Below are 8,517 nucleotides of genomic sequence, written 5' to 3'. Positions count from 1 at the left end.
CCTATCCTTTCCTCTATAATATCGTATCCTCTATAATTTCGTATCCTCTATCCTATCCTATCCTCTATCCTATCCTATACTCTAACCTATCCCATCCTCTATCCTACCCTTACCTTTATAATATCGTATCCTCTATCCTATACTATCCTGTATAATATTGTATCCTCTATCCTCTCCTGTCCTCTATCCTATAATAACATCTAGCCTATCCTATACTATCCTCTATCCTATCCTAACCTCTATCGTCTCCGATTGTCTATCCTATTCAATCCCCTATCCTATCCTCTAACGTCTCCGATCCTCTATCCTATCCTCTATGCTATCCTATACTCTAACCTATCCCATCCTCTATCCGATCCTATTTTCTATCCTATACTATACTCTAACCTATCCTCTATCCTATCGTATCCTCCATCGTATCCTATGCTCTATCGTATCCTCTATCCTACCCTATGCTCTATCGTATCCTCTATCCTATCCTATCCTTTATCCTATCCTATCCTCTATCCTATCCTCTATACTATCCTCTATCCTATCCTCTATCCTATCCTCTATCCTATCCTCTATCCAATCTTATCCTCAATCCTATCCTATACCATCCCCTATCCTATCCTCTATCCTATCCTATCCTCTATCCTATCCTTTCCTCTATCCTATCCTATCCTCTATTCTATCCCATCCCCTATCCTATCATCTATCCTATTCTATCCTCTATCCTATCCTATCCTCTATCCTATTCTATCCTCTATCCTATCCTATCCCCTATCCTATCCTATGCTGTAACCTATCCAATCCCCTATCCAATCCTCAATCCTATCCTATCCTCTATCCTATTCTATCCTCTATCCTATCCTATCCCCTATCCTATCCTAAGCTGTATCCTATCCAATCCCCTATTATATCCTCTATCCGATCCTATCCTCTATCCTACCCTATCCTCTATCCTATCCTATACTATCCTCTATCGTCTCCTATACTCTATCCTATCCAATCCCCTATCCTATCCTCTATCCTATCCTATCCTGTATCCTATCCTATCCACTATCCTATCCTCTATCCAATATTATCCTCTATCCGATATTATCCTCTATCCGATCCTATCCTCTATCCTACCCTATCCTCTATCCTATCCTATCCTATCCTCTATCGTCTCCTATACTCTATCCTATCCAATCCCCTATCCTGTCCTCTATCCTATCCTATCCTCTATCCTATCCTATCCTCTATCCTATCCTATCCTCTATCCTATCCTATCCTTTATCCTATCCAATCCCCTATCCTATCCTCTATCCTATCCTATCCTCTATCCTATCCTATCCTCTATCCTATCCAATCCCCTGTCCTATCCTCTATCCTATCCTATCCTCTATCCTATCATATCCTCTATCCTATCATATCCTCTATCCTATCCAATCCCCTATCCTATCCAATCCCCTATCCTATCCTCTATCGTATCCGATCCTCTATCCTATCCTAACGTGTATAATATCGTATCCTCTATCCTATCCTACCCTCTACCCTATCTTATCCTCAATCCTATCATATCCTGTAACCTATCCTATCCTCTATCCTAACCTATCCTCAAGCCTATCCTATCGTCTATCCTATCATATCCTCTATCCTATCCTATCCTCTATCCTATTCAATCCCCTATCCTATCCTCTATCCTATCCTCTATCGTCTCCTATCATCTATCCTATCCAATCCCCTATCCTATACTCTGTCCTATCCTATGGTCTATCCTATCCTATCCTCTATCTTATCCCAACCTCTATCCTATCGTATCCTCTATCCTATCCTATCCTCTAACCAATCTAATCCTCAATCGTATCCTTTCCTGTAACCTATCCTGTCCTCTATCCTAACCTATCCTCAAACCTATCCTATCCTCTATCCTATCCTATCCTCTATCCTATTCTATCATCTATAATATCGGATCCTCTATCCTATCCTATCCTCTATCCTATAATATCATCTTTCCTATACTATGAACAATCCTATCCTTTCCTCTATAATATCGTATCCTCTATCATATTCTATCCTCAATCCTATCCGATCCTCTATCCTATCCTCTCCTTTCTACTATCCAATCCTCTATCGTATCCTCTATCCTATACTATCCTGTATAATATTGTATCCTCTATCCTCTCCTGTCCTCTATCCTATAATAACATCTAGCCTATCCTATTCTCTATCCTATACTATCCTCTATCCTATCCTAACCTCTATCGTCTCCGATTCTCTATCCTATTCAATCCCCTATCCTATCCTCTATCGTCTCCGAGCCTCTATCCTATCCTCTATCCTATCCTATCCTCTATCCTATCCTATCCTCTATCCTATCCTATACTCTATCCTATCCCATCCTCTATCCGATCCTATTCTCTATCCTATACTATACTCCATCCTATCCTCTATCCTATCGTATCCTCTATCCTATCCTATCGTATTCTCTTTCACATCGTATCATATCCTCTATCCTATCCCATCCTCTAACCAATCTTATCCTCAATCCTATCCTATCCTGTAACCTATCCTATCCTCTGTCCCAACCTATCCTCAAACCTATCCTATCCTCTATCCTATCCTATCCTGTTCTCTATCCTATCGTATCATATCCTCTATCCTATCCTGTCCTCTGTCTTGTCGTATCCACTAGCCCCTATCCTATCCTCTATCCTATAGTATCGTCTATCCTATCCAATCCTCTATCCTATCCAATCCTCTATCGTATCCTATCCTCTATCCTATCGAATCCCCTATCCTATCCACTATCCTATCCTATTCGCTATCCTATCCTCTATCCTATCCTATCCTCCATCCTATCCTATCTTCTATCCTATCCAATCCCCTATCCTATCCTATCCTCTATCGTCTCCTATCTTCTATCCTATATTCTCCCCAATCCTACCATATCCTCTATCCTATCCTTTATCCCATAATATCATCTATCCTATCCTATCCTCGATCCTATCCTATTCTCTATCCTATCCTAACCTCTATCCTATCCTATATTCTATAATATCGTATCCTCTAGCGTATCCTATCCTCTATTCTATCCTATCCTCTATCCTATCCTATCCTCTATCCTATCCTATCCTCTATCCTATCCTCTATCCTATCCTCTATCCTGTCCTCAATCCTATCCTATCCTATACTATCCTCTATTCTATCCTATCGCCTATCCTATAATATCATCTATCCTATTCTATCCTCTATACTATCGTATCCTCTATCCTCTCCAATTACCTATCCTATCCTCTATCCTATCCTTTCCTCTATCCTATCCTCTATCCTAACCTATCCTCTATCCTATCCTATCCTATCCTCTATCCTCTCCAATTACCTATCCTATCCTCTATCCTATCCTTTCCTCTATCCTATCCTCTATCCTAACCTATCCTCTTTAATATCATATCCTCTATCCTATCCTATCCTCTAACCAATCTTATACTCAATCCTATACTCTATCCTAACCTATCCTCAATCCTATCCACTATCCTATCCTATCCTCAATCCTATCCTATCCTCTATCCTATCCTCCCGTTTCTACTTTCCAATCCTCTATCGTATCCTCTATCCTATCATATCCTCTATCTTATCCTATCCTCTATCCTATCCTACCCTCTATCCTATCCTATCCTCTATCCTATCCTATCCCCTATCCTATCCTATCGTTCTATCCTACCCTATCCTCTACCCTATCCTATCGTCTATCCTATCCTATCCTCTATCGTACCCTATCCTCTATCCTATCCAAACCTCTATCCTATCCAATCCTCTATCCTATCCTATCCTCTATTCTATCCTCTATCCTATCCTCTATCCTATCCTCTATCCTATCCTGTATCCTATCCTATCCTCAATGCTATCCTATACCATATCCAATCATCTATCCTACCCTATCGTCTATCCTATAATATCTTCTATCCAATCCAATCCTCTATCCTATCCTCTATCCTATCCAATCCTCTATTCTATCCTCTATTCTATGCTTTATCGTATCCTATCCTCTATCCTATAATATCCTCTATTCTATCCAATCCTCTATCCTATCCTGTCCTCTATCTTATCCTATCCTCTATCCTATCCTGTCCTCTATCCTATCCTATTCTCTATCCTATACTATCCTATATCCTATCCTATCCTCTATTCTATCCTATCCTGTATCCTATCCTATCCTCTATCCTATCCTCTATCCTATCCTCTATCCTATCCTATCCTCTATCCTATCCTCTATCCTATCCTAACCTCAATGCTATCCTATATCACATCCAATCCTCTATCCTGTCCTATCCCATCCTCTATCCTATCCTATCGTCTATCCTATAATATCTTCTATCCTATCCAATTCTCTCCTATCCTCTATCCTATCCAATCCTCTATCGTATCCTCTATCCTATCCAATCCTCTATCGTATCCTCTATCATATCCTATCCTCTATCTTATCCTATCCTCTATCCTATCCTATCCACTATCCTATCCTATCCTCTATCCTATCGTATCCTCTATCCTATCTCATCCTCTATCGTATCCTATCCTCTCCTATATCCTATAATATTCTCTATCCTATCCTATCGCCTATCCTATCCTCTATCCTATCCTATCCTCTATCCTATCCTCTATCCTATCCTCTATCCTATCCTGTATCCTATCCTATAACCTATCCTATCCTCAATACTATCCTATATTATTTCCAATCCTCTATTCTATCCTATCCCATCCTCTATCCTATCCTATCGTCTATCCTATAATATCTTCTATCCTATCCAATCTTCTATCCTATCCTCTATCCTATCCAAACCCCTATCCTATCCTCTATCCTATCCTATCCTCTATCCTATCCTAGCCTCTATCCTATCCTATCCTCTAGCCTATCCTATCCTCTATCCTATCCTGTCCTCTATCCTATCCAATCCTCTATCTTATCCTATTCTCTATCCTATCCTATCCTCTACTCTATCCTATCCTGTATCCTATCCTATAATCTATCCTATCCTATCCTCTATCCTATTCAATCCTCTATCGTATCCTCTATCCTATCCTATCCTCCATCCTATTCTATCCTCTATCCTAACCAAACCCCTATCCTATCCTCTATCCTATCCTATCCTCTATCCTATCCTAGCCTCTATCCTATCCTATCCTCTATCCTATCCTATCCTCTATCCTATCCCATACTCTATCCTATCCAATCCTCTATCGTATTCTTTATCCTATCCTATCGTCAATCTTATCCTATCCTCTATCCTATCCTATCCTCTATCCTATCCTATCCTCTATCCTATCGTATCCTCGATCCTATCCCATTCTCTATCCTATCCTATCCTCTATCCTATCCTATCCTCTATCCTATCCTCTATCCTATCCTCTATCCTATCCTCTATTCTATCCTATCCTCAATGCTATCCTATATCATATCCAATCCTCTATCCTATCCTATCCTCTATCCTATACTATGCAGTATCCTATCCAATCCCCATTCCTATCCTCTATCCTATCCTATCGTCTATGCTATAATATACTCTATCCTATCCAATCCTCTATCGTATCCTCTATCCTATCCTATAATATCAGCTATCCTATCCCATAATCTATCCAATCCTATCCTCTGTCCTATCCTATCCTCTATCTTATCCTATCCTCTATCCTACCCTATCCTCTATCCTATCCTAGCCTCTAACCTATAATATCCTCTATCCTATCCTATCCCATCCTCTATCCTATCCTATCGTCTATCCTATAATATCTTCTATCCTATCCAATCCTCTATCCTATCCTCTATCCTATCCAATCCTCCATCCTATCCTGTATCCTATAATATCCTCTATTCTATCCAATCCTCTATCCTATCCAAACCCCTATCCTATCCTCTATCCTATCCTATCCTCTATCCTAGCCTAGCCTCTATCCTATCCTATCCTCTAGCCTATCCTATCCTCTATCCTATCCTGTCCTCTATCCTATCCAATCCTCCATCTTATCCTATTCTCTATCCTATCCAATCCTCTAACCTATCCTATCCTCTATCCTATCCAAACCCCAATCCTCTATCGTATCCTCTATCCTATCCTATCCTCTATCTTATCCTATCCTCTTTCCTACCCTATCCTCTATCCTATCCTAGCCTCTAACCTATTATATCCTTTATCCCATCCGATCCTCTATCCTATCCAATCCTTTATCCAATCCTCTATCCTATCCTATCCTCTATACTATCCTAGCCTCTATCCTATAATATCCTCTATCCTATCCTATCCTCTATCGAATCCAATCCTCTAACCTATCCTATCCTCTATCCTATCCAAACCCCAATCCTCTATCGTATCCTCTATCCTATCTTATCCACTATCCTATCCTATCCTCTATCCTATCCTATCCTCAATGCTATCCTATATTATTTTCAATCCTCTATCCTATCCTATCTCATCCTCTATCCTATCCTATCGTCTATCCTATAATATCTTCTATCCTATCCAATCCTCTATCCTATCCTCTATCCTATCCAATCCTCCATCCTATCCTGTATCCTATAATATCCTCTATTCTATCCAATCCTCTATCCTATCCAAACCCCTATCCTATCCTCTATCCTATCCGAGCCTCTATCCTATCCTATCCTCTAGCCTATCCTATCCTCTATCCTATCCTGTCCTCTATCCTATCCAATCCTCCATCTTATCCTATTCTCTATCCTATCCAATCCTCTAACCTATCCTATCCTCTATCCTATCCAAACCCCAATCCTCTATCGTATCCTCTATCCTATCCTATCCTCTATCCTATCCAATCCTTTATCCAATCCTCTATCCTATCCTATCCTCTATCCTATCCTATCCTCTATCATATACTATACTCTATCCTATCCTATACTCTATCCCATCCTATCCTCTATCCAATAATATCCTCTATCCTATCCTATCCTCTATCCTATCCAATCCCCTATCCTATTCTCTATCCTATACTATCCTCTGACCTATCCCGTCCTCTACCCTATCCTATCCACTATCCTATCCTATCCTCTATCCTATCGTATCCTCTATCCTATCTCATCCTCTATCGTATCCTATCCTCTCCTATATCCTATAATATTCTCTATCCTATCCTATCGCCTATCCTATCCTCTATCATATCCTATCCTCTATCCTATCCTCTATCCCATCCTCTATCCTACCCTCTACCCTATCCTATCCTCAATGCTATCCTATATTATTTCCAATTCTCTATCCTATCCTATCCCATCCTCTATCCTATCCTATCGTCTATCCTATAATATCTTCTATCCTATCCAATCCCCTATCCTATCCAAACCCCTATCCTATCCTCTATCCTATCCTATCCTCTATCCTATCCTAGCCTCTATCCTATCCTGTATCCTATAATATCCTCTATTCTATCCAATCCTCTATCCTATCCAAACCCCTATCCTATCCTCTATCCTATCCTATCCTCTATCCTATCCTAGCCTCTATCCTATCCTATCCTCTAGCCTATCCTATCCTCTATCCTATCCTGTAATCTATCCTATCCAATCCTCCATCTTATCCTATTCTCTATCCTATCCAATCCTCTATCCTATCCTATCGTCTTTCCTATAATATCCTCTATCCTATCCAATCCCCCATCCTATCCTCTATCCTATAATATCCTCTATACTATCCTATCCTCTATCCTATCCAATCCCCTATCCTATTCTCTATCCTATACTATCCTCTAACCTATCCCATCCTCTATCCTATCCTATCCTCTATCCTATCCTATCCTCTATCCTATCCCATACTCTATCCTATCCTATCCTCTATCCTATCCTATCCTCTATCCTATCCTATCCTCTGTCCTATCCTATCCTCTATCCTATAATATGCTCTATGCTATTCTATCCTATATCCTATCCAATCCACTATCGTATCCTCTATCTTATCCTATCCTCTATCCTACCCAATCTCCTATCCTATCCTCTATCCTATCCTATCCACTATCATATCCTAGTCTCTATCCAATAATATCCTCTATCCTATCCTATCCAATCCTCTAACCTATCCTATCCTCTATCCTATCCAAACCCCTATCCTATCCACTATCCTATCCTATTCTCTGTGCTATCCTCTATCCTATCCTATCCTCTATCCTATCCCATTCTCTATCCTATCCTATCGTCTTTCCTATCCTATTCTCTATCCTATCGTATCCTCTATCTTATCATATCCCCTATCCTATCCTATTCTTTATCCTATCTTCCATTCCATTCTATCCTCTATCGTATCCTATCCTCTATCCTATCCAATCCCCTATCCTATCCTCTATCCTATCCTATTCTCTGTGCTATCCTCTATCCTATCCTATCCTCTATCCTATCCCATTCTCTATCCTATCCTATCGTCTTTCCTATCCTATTCTCTATCCGATATTATCCTCTTTCCTATAATACCATCTATCCTATCCTATTCTCTATCGTCTCCTAGCCTGTATCCTATCCAATCTCCTATCCTATCCTCTATCCTATCCTGTCCTCTATCC

This window comes from Halictus rubicundus, unplaced genomic scaffold (assembly GCF_050948215.1).
Source record: "Halictus rubicundus isolate RS-2024b unplaced genomic scaffold, iyHalRubi1_principal scaffold0054, whole genome shotgun sequence".
Lineage (NCBI taxonomy): Eukaryota > Metazoa > Arthropoda > Insecta > Hymenoptera > Halictidae > Halictus > Halictus rubicundus.
Note: the sequence above shows the minus strand (reverse complement) of the source record.